Genomic DNA, 16,581 nt, shown 5'->3' on the forward strand with positions numbered 1-16,581 from the left:
TAATGCGTAGTCACATAATATGATGTTTACCTTAATTGATCCAATAAACAGCCTTCATATTTGTACATACAAGTGTTAAACAACCGTGAGCTTCAATTTGATCTAGTTATGGTTGATGTTCAAACCTTGTCTGCTCACGTAACTGTCAGCTGTAATAAATTATATCCCCATTAAAATACGATACATAATAAAAGTAGATTTGATAAAAAGTATATTTGCCCTGTGTAAATAACAATATATAGGAACTGTATCTAAAATAAAAAAGGGGTGATAAATAAATATTAATACAACAGGCTGGAAAAATAGACATTTATTAATTTTAATATCTTATATATTTCGTATATGTTGAAACTTGACACCGGGCGACGCACCCTGAAAACTGCACCGCTTGATTGGTTTCATGCTGAAGAGCCGCTTAAAAGTGCGTGTTTATTCTCTCTCGTAAATGTAAATGAGTGTAAATGTCAGCATCATCGGATATGTCGAAAGGATTGAAGCCTGTCATGCAAAACATGAGCTCATTGATGTCATAAAATATCAGTCTGCTTTTTTATTCCATTTGTTACTCCTAGTCGAAGGCTTCCGTAAATATTTAGTTTATGCGTTGGGTTACGTTCTACCTAAGTTTAATGGTGCAATGCTCAAATATTTAGTAGTGCGTAAATTGTGACTTAGTGCCCATTTACGCAACAACTAGGCTAAGTTTGAACTTATGCACAACTGGTGCAACCGGCCCCAGGGGAGTGAGGTTTACACATACTGCACAGCTATCATGTACCAGCACATGCAATAGGCAGGTAAATTAAGTTAGAATAGTTTTAGTTACATTGCCCTTTTATATAGATATTTTTGAGCAGCTAACCCCACCCCTATATCTAACCCTAAACAATTTTCAACAATATAAAACATGTAAAATGCAGATAACAAATACAGCCACAATAATTTATTTTAAAAAAGCACTTTAAAAGTCTTCCAAATGACTCATGCCACATTCAAAGTCCTCCAAAGTCACACAATAGTATTTTGTGAGGAATAGAGTGAAACTAAAGGTTTTAATTAAAATTGGAAGATCATAAATGCAGCTCATGAATAGAGGATTACTTTTATGATATTTATAGTGCTTTTCTCATTTTTTTGATAGGCAACTTGGACATTCTGAAAACTTTGTTTGTGTCCCATTTAAAATAAAAATGAAACGATAAAGCAACTTACGAAATTACATACTGTAGGCTACTTCACCTTCAAACAATAATTGTATTATCCTCATTAGCATAAACAAATAAATATCAGATTTGATATCTGCAGAGTTTTGAAAGATAATACCACCCTTGTGGTTTTCTGCCAGATTATGTGATGCTTGATGGGAGAGGGTTTCTGACCTCTTCAGACCATAAAGCCAAAGTTGGTTTAGCCTTGAGGAATGAAGCCATAAAAGCACTTTTAATAAGATACTGCGAGCCCACTGCACATTATTTTCAAACTCCCAGGCCATTTTGTTCTTTTGTTAGAGGCATGCTTTTCCAGATGGACAGAATAGGGCCATGTGCACGAGGCTTATTCCATTCCTGTGTGTTACACTGCACAGCTGTTGTCAGAATGCAAAGAACAGGTCAAAACTTTTTTAATTTCTACTCTGTGGGTTTAAGTTTAAAAACCATTTTGACTTTCTTTGATGTCTAGGCTTTACCAGGTGGAAGACTGACACTTCACCTGGTGAAAGGCGCTTTTTCAACTGAGCCTCACAATTCAGAGAAACGGCATAAAAGCACTCAGAAAAGATCCAGAGGCTTCAGCAATAGGGGAAAAAAGAGTAATCCAGCTTCCTGGGATGAAAGCTCTTTTCAAACTTGTCTCCTTTTCTTTTAGGCTAAAGATAGCAAGCAATGTTTCATTGTGGATGTGTGCATATTTAGACACGACAAAAAAACTTTGACCTCCAGCAAAGACAAAGACAAATTGGTAGGATTTTGTGTTTGTCTGTTGTTTTTGATGTTTGTTTTGTTTGTTGTTCTGTTTGAGACATTAACTTTGATTTTGAGTTGGCGACCTCTGTGCACTATGCGCCTCAGCATCCGCTGACCCCGCTCTGTCATTTTACGTGGCCTACCACTTCGTGGCTGAGTTGCTGTCATTCCCAATCGCTTCCACTTTGTTATAATACCACTGACAGTTGACTGTGGAATATTTAGTAGGGAGGAAATTTCACGACTGGACTTGTTGCACAGGTGGCATCCTATCACAGTACCATGCTGGAATTCACTGAGCTCCTGAGAGCGGCCCATTCTTTCACAAATGTTTGTAGAAGCAGTCTGCATGCCTAGGTGCTTCATTTTATACACCTGTGGCCATGGAAGTGATTGGAACACCTGAATTAAATTATTTGGATGGGTGAGCGAATACTTTTGGCAATATAGTGTATGACAAGCTGTGAGGGGTGGCCATGGTTGCAGAAATTAAAAGCTGATTTCGGCCTTTTCATGCAAGATCTGGACCAAAAGTGAGGGCGTGGTGAAAGATTAATCAAATACCCAAATAAAAAAAATAAAAAAATATATAAATACATATATATATATATATATATATATATATATATATATATATATATATATATATATATATATATATATTTAAAAAAAAAATTATTTATTTTTTTTGACCTGTTGAATTAGGTGCTCTAGTAATTCAGTTTCAATGATATTCATTCCCCTTCTGTCACTCACTCGACGTTGTGACACTAGGGGTCACTCTTGGGAGCCCCAAACACGTTTAATCTTTGAGAAAAGGCCAATGAGAATTGGTGAGTGGAATTTGCATGCCACTCTCCCGGACATACGGGTATAAAAGGAGCTGGCTCACAACCACTCATTCAGGAGCCGAGCGGTTGTGTGTCAGCGAGCTGAATTCCACTGCCGGTCCATTCACCTCAGAAAGAAGTGTATGCTGTTGGATATACGGTGCATTCCAGTGGCTTTCTCTCCTTCTGCACGCTTAGTGCAGACTACGCCCCTGGGCGCTTCGACAGTGCTACTAAGAGAGTATATATTTCTGCAAAGAGTATATTTTCCTCTATCAGAGCAACACATTAACGTGAACGTCTTTTTAAAGATGCCTTTCCATCTTTGTGTGATTCCTGGATGCGGTCGTTATCTCTCCACCTTCGACGGCCACGGGCACTGCCTCATGTGTCTGGGCCGCGATCACACTGAGGCAGCATTTATGGATGGTTCGTGTTCTCATTGCGAGAACATGACCATGGCAACGTTGTGGTCGTGGCTTTCCTTCCTCTGGGGAAAAGCCACTCCAGCTGCCCCCCACACTGCGCCTTCTACCTACGGGTACGAGGCCAACCCGGCTGGCGCTGGAGGCGATTTGGGGATTTCAATGGGCGCGGTCTCACTGGGTAATTCCCCGTGGACCTCCCATTCCCCAGTATGCTCGTCTGCCCCCGTTGAGTTCTGAGATGAGACCAGCTTGCCTTGCGGCCAGCTTAACATCTCTTTCGGGGCTCATGAGCAGGATGAGTCCTCAATTGCTGCATTGGAGAGCGTACTGGCGATGTCAGACGCCGAGGACTTGACTGGGCTGCCACCTTCGGGTCTGCCCACCCAGTCTGAAGCCAACGTGGAGCTGACCGCCATGCTTGCCCAGGCCGCCACTAGTGTCGGGTTGGACTGGAACCCTCCAGCCTCCCCTGAGCCCTCACGGCTAGATGACTGGTTCCTGGGCTTGGGGCACCACTCACAGCCGTGCCCCCCCCCCCAACCCCGGTCCCTTTCTTCCCGGAAGTGCATGACGAACTGACGAGGTCGTGGAAGGCACCTTTTTCTGCCTGAACCCGACTTCCCAGTTCATCCGCTCTCGCTACCCTCGATGGCGGGGTGGCCCACAGGTACACGGAGATCCCTCAGGTGGATAAGGCGGTTGCGGTGCATCTCTGCCCACAAAATGCCACCACCTGGCGGGATCATCTGGCGCTCCCCTCCAGGGCCTGTAGGTCTACGTCATCTCTGGCATCTAAAGCCTACAGTGCTGCTGGACAGGCCGCCTCCACCCTGCATGCCATGGCCCTCCTGCAAGTACACCAGGCCAAGGCACTGAAAGAGCTGCACGTGGGTAGTCCTGATCCCGATGTGATGCAGGAGCTGCGCTTAGCGACCAACCTCGCCCTCCAGGCGACGAAGATCATGGCACGAGCACTCGTGCAGGCGTAGTCCACCTTGGTGGTCCAGGAGCACCACCTGTGGCTGAATCTGGTCGAGATGAGGGACGCCGACAAGGTTCACTTTCTCAACGCTCCCATCTCCCAGATCGGCCTATTTGGTGACACCATCGAGGACTTTGCCCAGCAGTTCTCGGCAGTGAAAAAGCAGACGGAGGCGATACAGCACATCTTGCCCCAGTGCGGCTCAAGATACCATAGCCCGTCTGCTCACCGAGGGCGTCCCCCTGCGGCGGCGAAAACCCAGGTGGCTTCGCCAAAGCACGAGCCCAGTTCTCGGGCTCAGTGTAGAGCCCCCCACAGGAAGCTGACGCCCCCCGCCTCACGACCTGGCGCAAGGACCCGGAAGGCTCCTAAGCGCCCCTGAGATGGATGGCCCAGGGAGGGAGATGTCCGCTGCTACCATGGAGCTGGTAACCAGGCAACTCTATCCCCTGGTGGAGGGCCAGGAGGTAAATCCTATGTTTCCTTTTGTTTTGTGCTGTACCCACATTTTCAAAAAAAGAGCGGTTTCCTCACTCCTTGGGTCACATAATCAATGTTTACGACCGCCGTTATCACGGCGACCAGACACTGGACACTTGCAGCCAGGGACCTGTGAACGCAGCCCCCCCACCTTCGCGCACCCAGCAGCACCACACCTACAACCCCGGCCAACCGGTTGTGATGAGTCTCAAGGATGGCCTAAAAGGCCCTTCTCCTCAGTCGCTGACCCGTCCTATGTCGGGTACACAGAGCAAGGTTCCCTTCAGCGCAGCCACTTCGGGATGAAGCAAGGCTCCTCGATGTGGCGTTTCCTGCTCCGCCCGCCGTGAGGCCCTGCCCCCAGGTATGTCAGATGCGATTGTCCCCTTAGTGCCCCTTGCCCGGAGCTTGGACGTGTGGTTAGCGCTTTCCAACCTGTCGTGGTGGCTGGCCACGACCATCTGACTCAGCTAAGTGATTCAGTTCACCAGGTGCCCGCCCCGGTTCAGCAGCGTCCGCTTCACCTCGGTGCAGGGCGAGAACGCCGCCACCCTACGTGCGGAGATCGCAACCCTTCTGCGCAAGGGTGCGATAGAGACTGTCCCTCCAGCTGAGATGAGGAAAGGGTTCTACAGCCCTTACTTCATTGTGCCAAAGAAAGGCGGTGGGTTGTGGCCAATCTTGGACCTACAAGTACTGAACCGGGCCTCACACAGACTCCTGTTCAAGATGCTGACGCAAAAAGCATTTTGGCGAGCGTCCGGCATCAAGGTTGGTTCGTGGCGGTTGACCTGAAGGACGCGTACTTCCATGTCTCGATTCTACCTCGACACAGACCCTTCCTGCAGTTTGCATTCGAGGATCGGGCGTATCAGTATAAGGTCCTCCCTTTCGGCCTATCCTTGTCCCCTTGCATCTTCACAAAGGTAGCAGAGGCAGCCCTTGCCCCATTAAGGGAAGTGGGCATTCTCATCCTCAACTATCTCGATGACTGGCTAATCCTAGCTCACTCTCGTGATGTGTTGTGTGCGCACAGGGACCTGGTGCTCTCGCACCTCGGCCGACTAAGGCTTTGGGTCAACTGGGAAAATAGCAAGTTTCTCCGGGTTCAGAGCATCTTTTTCTCGGCTTGGAGTTGGACTCAGTCTCAATGACGGCGTGCCTCAAGAATGAGCACGCACAGTTGGTGCTGACCTGTTTGAAGACGTTGAGGCAGAAGACAGCGGTTCCACTTTAACTGTTTCAGAGGCTCCTAGGGCATCTGGCATCCTAAGCGGTGGCCACTCCGCTCGGGTTGATGCATATGAGACCGCTTCAGCACTGACTCCAGACTCGAGTCCAGAGATGGGCATGGCACAGTGGGACACATCACGTGGCCATCATGCCGGTCTGTCACCGCCTCTTCAGCCCTTGGACCGATCTCACATTTCTATGGGCAGGCGTTACCCTAGAGCAGGTCTCCAGGTGCGTCGTGGTTATGACAGACGCCTCCAAAATGGGCTGGGGCGCTGTATGCAACGGACATGCAGCTGCCAGCTCCTGGATGGGCCTGCGGCTACGTTGGCACATCAACTGCCTTGAGTTGTTGGCAATTCTGCTCGCCCTGCGGAGGTTTCGGCCGTTGATCCAGGGCAAGCATGTATTAGTTTGTACAGACAACACGGCAACAGTGGCATACATCAACCGTCAAGGCAGTTTACGCTCCCGTTGTATGTCAGAACTCGCCCACCGTCTCCTCCTCTGGAGTCAGCAGCACCTCAAGTCGCTGCGAGCCACTCACATCCCGGCTGACCTCAACACTGCAGCGGATGCGCTGTCACGAAAGGTTATCCTCAGGGGAGAGTGGAGACTCCATCCTCAGGTGGTCCAGCTGATTTGGAGTCGATTCAGGCAGGCACAGGTAGACCTGTTCACTTCCCGAGAATCATCCCACTGCCCGCTCTGGTACACCCTGACTGAGGCACCTCTCGGTATAGGCGCGCTGGCACACAGCTGGTCCCTTGGACTATGCAAATATGCTTTTCCCCCAGTGAACCTACTTGCACAGACCCTGTGTAATGTCAGGGAGGATGAGGAGCAGGTTGTCCTAGTAGCACCCTACTGGCTCCTCATGACAGCCCCCCCCCCCAGCGAATTCCCCTGAGGGATGACCTTCTTTCTCAGGGATGGGGCACCATCTGACCAGACCTCTGGAATCTCCATGTCTGGCCCCTGGACTGGACATGGAAGACTTAAGTGGCCTACCACCCGCGGTGGTAGACACGATCACTCAGGCTAGGGTTCCCTCTATGAGGCCCTGTATGCCTTGAAGTGGCGTCTGTTCGCTAAGTGGTGTTCTTCACGACGCAAAGACCCCCAGAGATGCGCAGTCGGATCGGTGCTTTCCTTCCTGCAGGAGAGGTTAGAAGGGCGGCTGTCCCCCTCCACCTTGAAGGTGTATGTATCCGCTATAGCGGCACACCACAACACAGTGGACAGTAAGTCCTTAGGGAAGCACGACCTGATCATCAGGTTCCTGAGAGGTGCCAGGAGGTTGAATCCCTTCAGACCATGCCTCGTTCCCTTATGGGACCTCTTGGTAGTTCTTCAGGTTCTACGGAGAGCCCCCTTTGAGCCCTTGCAGTCATCTGAGCTTAAGGCACTCTCTTTGAAGACTGCCCTCCTGACTGCGCTCACTTCCATCAAGAGGGTAGGAGACCTGCAAGCGTTCTCTGTCAGCGAAACGTGCCTGGAGTTCGGTCCGGGCTACTCTCACGTGATCCTGAGACCCCGACCGGGTTATGTGCCCAAGGTTCCCACAACCCCTTTTAGGGATCAGGTGGTGAACCTGCAATTGCTGCCCAAGGAGGAGGCAGACCCAGCCCTGACGTTGCTGTGTCCAGTGTGCGCTTTACGCATCTATTTGGATCGCACGCAGAGCTTTAGTGTCTCTGAGCAGCTCTTTGTCTGCTTTTGTGGACAGCGGAAAGGAAGCACTGTCTCCAAGCAGAGGATCACCCACTGGGTCTCTGACGCCATAGCAATGGCATATCACGCTCAGGACGTGCCGCCCTCTGTAGGGCTACGAGCCCATTCTACCAGGAGTGTGGCGGCCTCCTGGGCCTTGACCAGTGGCGCCTCTCTAACAGACATTTGCAGAGCAGCGGGCTGGGCAACACCCAACACCTTTGCGAGGTTCTACAATCTCCGGGTTGAGCCGGTTTCATCCCGTGTAGTGGCAGGCACTAGCAGGTAAGTCCAGGACAGCTGGCCAGGTGTATCACTTGCACGTAGCGCCTTTCACCTCCCCTGAGCTGAAGACGTGCGCTGTTGACTCCCAGTAGTGTTCATGAGGTGTGTTCCCTGGATGACTTCCTCCGAGCCCTGTGGCAGACGAGTTTGCAGAGAAACTCGCTGCCGGCTCAGTACATGTGCTAACTAAGCCCTGTACTGGGGTGGGTGCTCCGCATGTGTTGGTTCCCCATAGGTGACCCCATGCAACGTATATCTTCCGCTAAATCATTTCTCTGTTGGTAAACTGCATCTTCCTTGAGCAGAGGCCCCTCTGACCCAGTCACCATGTTTGTAGAAACTCCTCCCCCATTGGGTAGGACCTACCATGGGACTTCTCCACATGACATACTTCTGACAAGGCTTGGCAAGACCATGTGATGTATTTCCACTCAAAATACCCCCCCTCCCCCTCTCTCTGGGTGGGGTGTGGTCTCCGCGGTGTCTTTCCCTTAGCAGTGACACCCCCCCTCCCCGACATCAACACTGGTGACCCCAGTTGGTTAACAAATTTCACTCTTTTTTTGGGGACAGAAAAAAGAGGATAAGAGGCCACGACTAGGCCAGCCTGTCCCTATCTTTTGGGCAGTTGACTTGTCCCCGAAGGGCCGTTCGACGCTCATAACAGTGTTGGGGGAGGTTACGTGTCGGCCTTGTGCGCTGGCTATGAGGCACACAGTGGTCTGCCCGTCTCGCACCGCCAGTTCACATAACACAGTTCAGCTAGTTGTGGCATTTCGTATAGGGACCCCTAGTGTCACTACATTGACACAACGTTGAGTGAGTGACAGATAGGGAACGTCCTGGTTACTTTTGTAACCTCCGTTCCCTGATGGAGGGAACGAGACGTTGTGTCCCTCCTGCCACAATGCTGGACTACCCGCTGAAATGGCCGGGACCTTGTCTCGGCTCCTCAGCACAAAACCTGAATGAGTGGTTGCATACTAGCTCCTTTTATACCCGTATGTTCGGGGGAGAGGTATGCAAATACCACTCGCCAATTCCCATTTGCCTTTTTTCAAAGACCAGAGGTGTTTCGGGCTCCCAAGAGTGACCCCTAGTGTCACTACATCGACACAATGTCTCGTTCCCTCCATCAGGGAACGGAGGTTACATTTCCAGTGACAGGTGATAAATGGTTACGGTATGGGAATCTATCAGCTGCATCAACACATCAGAAATGGGATCTCCGAAAGATAGCAAATTACAGCGAGTCGGCACTGATTCACAGAGAACTGGTGCCATAAGGAGTGAATGGTTATCCCTCATTGTAATGTTTCTCAGACTGTCATACAGTAGTGCCAGTACAGGAAACTAAATACAGTTGAATGCATATGTTTGCATCCCCCTTGCAGAACTGCAAGATCATAAAAAAATTGCACTTTGTTTTTAGTTTATTTGGCATAACTCTATATTCATATTTACATACTGTATATTCCACAAGACAAATAATAAATTAATTTACACAAATTATCCTGTTCAAAAGTTCACATCCCCTTGGTTCTTAATATTTTGTGTTGCTTCCTCGATGATCAGTGACTGTATGTTTTGTGATAGTTGTGCGTAAGTCCCTGCTTTGTCCTGAGCAGTGAAGCAGCCCACTGTTCTTATATATATATATATATATATAGTCCGTAATGCTAATGTACCATATATCGGGTTATGTTTTTAAAAGGCAATATTCAGGGTGCAGTCTGTCTCAAATTTAAAATTTGAAATCTTAAATAAAATCTTTTTAAACAAAACACTAAACTTTTTTGTGTTATACCATGTGATATGTAGAGATATAGTGATAATGTCAGTATTTGTGTTTTGTCCATACTGATCATAACAGAAAGCGATTGTGCTGCCATCTGTTGCTATAGTTACCCCATCAAGCTAATTTGACTTTTGTTAATGAGCATCCATTTGATGCCAGGTCAAAATGTGCGCACTGACTAACTTGTAATCTGACTTTACTGAATACATATATATATATAACAAATTTTTAGTTGGCACCAATACCAGTGAAATTTCACATTTCTTGATATTTGAAATTCAATATCACAGTAAAAATGAATAATATGCTATTATGCTGTTGAACACACTCCTTTAATTAACAAGAAGTAGTAAACACTGCTTCATGATTTTTAATTATTTAGGTAAGTAAACTAAGAACATAGTAGGCTAATAATAACAAATAAATAAAGAGCAGTCAGTGGCTTCCTTATCAATATTGTTGTTTGATTAATATTAACAACATTATAGAGACAGCGGCAGATCTGTTAGGCTGCATTTGGGCATTTACACTGCAATGTCTAATGCACAGATCTGATATTTTGACACGCATATATTTTTTTTCTTCTGTTTGCATGGAAGCAACAGGAGAAGTGCACGGCTGTGTATGCATGCAGCTTAGAGGGAACAGTGGTAACGTTGTTTAAGAACATTAAGCAACATGTCAAATTAAAAATGTTAGCCAGGACTTCCAGAATAATAACAATTAGCCTACATAAATGTACCCCCAAATCTTTTGTTTGAAATCCTTCTACGGGTTACAGTCTTAATTCCCCCCAAAACCCTTCATAATTCGCTCCCTGGCTATTTCAAACATTGAGGCCCTTGATTCATATAGGAAAACCCGAGGAATTTTCTCAATGGTTACCCTGTTCAAAATGTTCCACTACTCCTGGAATATTGAAGGAAAAGTGTGGTTGGCAAAAAGTGAAAGCAAAAGTTTCATATTGGTCCTTCATGAATTTTTCAAGTTATTATCTGGAGCAAGGCAATCAAAATGTAACAGCAAGCGAACTAGCCATGCTGCTTATTGTAGCACTTCACAGGTTGCGAGCAGTGATGAAAGGTGAGCCCATTATTCCAGAAAATAAGCAGCAAAGTCTGTCGAAGCTGGAACATTGTAGGTACACAGAGATTGTTTTGTGGACTGTGGAATGAATTGAGCTTATTTGTTTTGACCTGTGCTCTTTTTATTTATGTATTCAGTTGATGGATCCTCTTTTTTTTTTTTTTTTTTTTGTGCCTGCACAGCACTATTTTTGTTCGACCAGCCTCCTGCGTTTTCTTCTCTCTGGAAAATGATTTACATTTTGAAAGGTTTGCTTACTTGCTCTTCCCAAAAGGTCTCAGTAATTTTGCTTCCCTTTGAGGGAAAAGAGCTATTTTATTTATAGAATTTTATTATTTTCCTCCCATTATTCATTTATTTATTTATTTATTTATACATTACACAAGTCCCTTTAGTAAATTTTAGTGGGAAAAAATCGAATCCATTCAGACATGGTATGTGTCCTTACACATCCGTGCAGTCTGCTTATTCAATGCGACCAGTATCGACATGCATATTGGCAGAACTGTGTGACAGGAAGCTTGCACTAATTTACATCCCTTCATAACAGTGTGTTAAGCCCCAGTCTACCCTGAAGCCATGCCTGTTATGACATCATGCTAAGGTCAGAAGGAAAATGAAATAAAAAAAAAAAACAATTCTTCACATTTGTACAACCTCAATGCTGACAACTAAAGCCAGAGAAAAATTGTCTTAATCTTGGCTCAAGGTAAACAGCAACCTCTACCTTAGGAGGAAATGGGAAGATTAGGGCCACACTGTGATAAGAAAACCCCCTATGATCAAAATGAACAGTAGAAAGGCTCCATAGCATATGATTGTTTCAGGAATGTGTTTGATATGCACATGTAAATTTGTGAATGCATGCTGGCAGTGTGCATGCATTCATATTTATGGCTCCTTCAGTGATGTGCTTCCTCTTTCTCCCAGGTGCAGGTTATCCCTCTGTGTGGTGAGACAGGACAAGCATCAGCACTGGCACTTAAGGTAAGATAAGACTCTGTTTGTGATAACAGCTAGGCAGCTCTTTGTCTCCTAGCAGTACATTGTAAACCTACTTAGGTTGTGTCTAAAGAAATTTTAAATACAAGTTAACAAGTTGTATTTTACAAGTTAAATACAAGTTAAGCTCAATAGACAGCATATGTGGCATGATGTTGATACCACAGAAAATCATTTAGAATAACTTGTCCCTCCTTTTCTTTTTTTAAAAAAGAAGGAAAAATTGAGGATACAGTGAGACACTTACAATGGAAGTGAATGGGGCCTAATTTTGAAGGGTTTAAAGGCAGAAATGTGAAGCTGATAATTTTATAAAAAAACAGTTACTTTAAGTCTTCTGTTAAAACTTGTGTATTATTTGATCTTAAATAGTTGTTTTTAATGGTCATTTTATGGTTTAGAGCATTATATCACCATGGCAACGAAGTTATAAAATACTGTACGATTTAACTTTACACAGAAAATGTTAGTAAGCAATTGTATCACACTAAATCATGTTAACATGCAGATTGTTTATGACTTGTAGCTATACTTTTGAAACAGTAAGTACTGTTACATTTAAAGATAGTCCCTTTCACTTCCATTGTAAGTGCCTCACTGCAAACTAGGGTTTTGCTCTTTTTAAAGAAAAGGAAGGGCAGGTTGAAATTTATTTTTATTATACCACAAATGATGTCAGTTGAGCTCAAATTGTTTTGAACCAAGAATATTACTTCTGATGAGAGAATGGAATGACTAGGAAATGTTCATGATTCAGGCAAAAGGTCACTACATTGTTGCCTCTGTCATGAGACAGGAATTTCCCCTCACCTAAAGACTGCTGCTGATCCCTACTTAAGGTCACCCTTTTGGACAAGAGTCTTTTCCATCTCAGGCAAAAAAAACAAAAAAAAAACAAAAAAAAAAACAGCCTTTTTCTGTTGCTAATTAAATGTACTTTTTCTTCCCTGCTAGAATATGAACTCATTATCACACATTGCATGCGAAATAGAGTCCAGGAGCAACCGTGGACTCAGCATTTGCTTTTGTGAGTTACAGGCAAGGGCGGGCTTACCACCTGATTGAAATGTTAAGGGAGATGCCACAGTTCTCTCTCAATGGCAAATTAGGGTTTTGGTATGTGTCTCAGTGACTTGGTCCCTAGAGGGGGAGGCAACTTGGTATTTTTAACATCTTAATGAAATGCTGAGAGGGCCCCTAATTGCGACGCCAGTGGGTAGCGGGAGAATAGAGGTGAAGTGACAGCTCTGGAAGCCTTTGATCTGGAAATTCTAATCAATGGGGATTAGTGTCCTTTAGCTCTGTGCTGCGTGGTGTCTTTGACAGCCCCATGACTCTCATATTAATGAGCCATTAGCATGGCTTGAATTAAGAGAGATACCAGTTTACAGATCTCTTGAGATAAGAGCGCACTTTAGAGTGACACTGAGAACTATATGCTGCCTATGCTTGTTGATTAGTTAGTCAGTCTGAGAGGTCTAAGAATAAACTTTTTAATCTTTAAGGAGTCCTGAACGAAGGTTAGGGAGGAGAATGTTCATCTAATTATGCAGATCACAACATAAAGAGATATAATATGCTGGCAAATGGCAAATAGTTTTTAAGCATAAACGTTACCACAGTTTGCTAGATTTCTCTGACATCGACAAAATACCTTATGCCATTTTGCCAAGTAAATGTATCTTAAAAATGTATGTTTTAGAATGTTTAGATATTTTTTTTACTGGAATACAAGTATACAGTATATATCAGAATCAGAATGAGCTTTATTGCCAAGTATGCTTACACATACAAGGAATTTGTTTTGGTGACAGGAGCTTCCAGTACACAACAATACAAAAACAGCAACAAGACTTTTAAAAAATAATTAAAATTGAATAAAAAATAGATAAATATTGTAAAGAAATAAGTATATAAAGAATACACAATAGACAATATATATATACACACATATATACACATATACATATATATGAATATATATACATACATATACATACATATATACACATATATACACATATACATATATATGAATATATATATATATATATATATATATATACATACATACATACATACACACACACACACATACGTAGTGCAAATCTAAATACAAATTGGTTATATACAGTGCAAGGGAATGTAATGGCAGAAGAGGTAGGATGTGTTGGATAATATAAAAAGACTAAGCTGTGTATTGCACATTAATTATTGCTCAAAGAGGCAGTTTTAACTGTTCATGAGATGGCTAGCCTGGGGGAAAAAACTGTTCCTGTGTCTGACGGCACTGGTGCTCAGAGCTCTGAAGTGTCGGCCAGAAGGCAACAGTTCAAAAAGGTAGTGGGCAGGGTGAGTGGGGTCCAGAGTGATTTTTCCAGCCACTTTCCTCAATCTGGAAGTGTATAGTTCTTGAAGGGAGGGCAGGGGGCAACCAAAAATCCTCTCAGCAGTCCGAACTGTTCTTTGTAGTCTTCTGATATCCGATTTCATAGCTAAACCAAACCAGACAGTTATAGAAGTGCAGAGGACAGACTCAATGACTGCTGAGTAGAACTGTATCAGCAGCGCCTGTGGCAGGTTGAACTTCCTCAACTGGTGAAGGAAATACAAACTCTGCTGGGCCTTTTTCACAATGGAGTCAATGTGGGTCTCCCACTTCAGGTCCTGTGAGATGGTAGTGCCCAGGAACCTGAATGACTCCACTGCTGCCACAGTGCTGTTTAGAATGGTGAGGGGGAACATTGTTGAGATGTTCCTCATAAAGTCCACAATCATCTCCACCGTTTTGAGCATGTTCAGCTCAAGGTTGTTTTGACTGCACCAGACAGCCAGCTGTTTAACCTCCCTTCTGTATGCAGACTCATCATCATCTCGGATGAGATCGATGACAGTGGTGTTGTCTGCAAACTTCAGGAGCTTGACAGAGGGGTCCTTGGCGATGCAGTTGTTGGTGTAGAGGGAGAAGAGTAGTGGGGAGAGCACACATCCCTGGGGGGCACCAGTGCTGATTGTACAGGTGCTGGAAGTGAATTTCCCCTGTCTCACAAGCTGCTGCCTGTCTGTCAGAAAGCTGGTAATCCACTGACAGATAGACGTGGGAACAGAGAGTTGGTGTAATTTAGTCCAGAGAATAGCTGGGATGATGGTGTTGAAAGCCGAACTGAAGTCCACAAAAAGGATCCTTGCATATGTCCCTGGTCTGTCCAGATGTTGCAGGATATGATGCAATTCCATGTTGACTGCATCATCCACAGACCTGTTTGATCAATAAGCAAATTGAAGGGGATCTAGAAAAGGTCCAGTGATGTCCTTCAGGTGGGCCAACACCAGTCTCTCAAATGACTTCATGACCATAGACATCAGGGCGACAGGTCTGTAGTCATTAAGTCCTGTGATTTTTGGTTTCTTTGGAATGGGGATGATAGTGGAACGTTTGAAGCAGCATGGGACCTCACACTGCTCGTGATCTATTGAAGATCTGTGTGAAGATGGGGGCCAGCTGGTTAGCACAGGATCTAAGACATGCAGGTGAAATGCCATCTGGGCCCTGTGCTTTCCTTATCCTTTGTTTTCGAAAGACACGGCACACATCATCTTCACAGATCTTAAGTGCAGCTTGAGTAGCAGGAGGGGGGTTGCACGAGGTGTTGGTGTTTGTGTGAAGTGAAGGTCAGAGTGGGTGTGGGCTGTGAGATTGGGCCTTTCAAATCTACAGTAGAACACATTCAGGTCGTCAGCCAGTTGTTGGTCCACCACAGGGTTAGGGGCAGGAGTCCTGTAATTCCTAAGTTATTTCTTTCCACTCCACACCGATGCAGGGTCTTTAGCTGAAAACTTGTTTTTCAGCTTCTCAGAGTATCTTCTTTTAGCCACTCTGATTCCATTATTCAGTGTGTTCATGGCCTGATTGTACAAGACTTTATCCCCAACTCTGTAAGCATCCTCTTTGGCCTGACGAAGCTGCCTGAGTTCTGCTGTAAACCATGGTTTGTCATTGTTAAATGTTAAATAAATCCTAGTAGGAATTCACATATCCTCACAGAAACTGATATATAATGTTACAGTATCTGTGAGCTCGTCCAGACTGGTGTCTGCAGCTTCAAAAACACTCCAATCAGTGCAGTCAAAGCAGGCTTGTAGTTCCAGCTTTGCTTCATTGGTCCATATCTTTACAGTCCTTACTACAGGCTTAGCAGATTTTAATTTCTGTCTGTAGGTTGGAAGAAGATGAACCAGACAGTGATCAGATATTCCCAAAGCTGCTCTAGGAACAGAGCGATATGCATCCTTTATTGTTGTGTAGCAGTGATCCAGTATATTTCTGTCTCTGGTTGGGCATGTAATGTGCTGTTTGTATTTGGGCAGTTCACATGTGAGGTTTGCTTTGTTAAAATCCCCAAGAATAATAATAACTGAGTCAGGGTATTGTTGTTCCATGTCTGTGATTTGATCAGCCAGCTGTTGCAGCGCGGCATTCAAACACGTGTTTGGCGCAATATACACACTCACCAGAATAAACGAGGAAAACTCCCACAGCGAGTAGAAAGGCTTACAGTTAATAAAGAGTGCTTCCAAATTAGGACAGCACATCCTCTTTAACATTGTTACATCTGTACACCAACTTTCATTGATGTAAAAGCATGTTCCACCGCCTCTCGTTTTCCCCATTAACTCCGCGATGTGATCCGCTCTGAACAGCTGAAAGCCCGGCAGATGTAACGCACTGTCCGGAATGGCTTCACTCAGCCAGGTTTCTGTGAAGCACAAGGCAGCAGAG

At 45.1% G+C, this 16,581-nt stretch overlaps 1 protein-coding gene across 4 annotated transcripts in view; it reads left to right on the top strand.

Moving 5' to 3' along the window:
* The window catches only part of tnr (tenascin R (restrictin, janusin)), a 252,997-nt gene that overhangs the window by 140,174 nt on the left and 96,242 nt on the right, over positions 1–16,581 (top strand). For all 4 annotated transcript variants that reach the window (XM_051698725.1, XM_051698723.1, XM_051698726.1 and 1 more), the window contains one exon: positions 11,730–11,786. The gene's annotated coding sequence lies outside the window, so the exon portion shown is untranslated. The remainder of the gene's footprint in view (positions 1–11,729; positions 11,787–16,581) is intronic.

The sequence above is a fragment of the Myxocyprinus asiaticus genome, chromosome 5, assembly GCF_019703515.2.
Source record: "Myxocyprinus asiaticus isolate MX2 ecotype Aquarium Trade chromosome 5, UBuf_Myxa_2, whole genome shotgun sequence".
NCBI lineage: Eukaryota > Metazoa > Chordata > Actinopteri > Cypriniformes > Catostomidae > Myxocyprinus > Myxocyprinus asiaticus.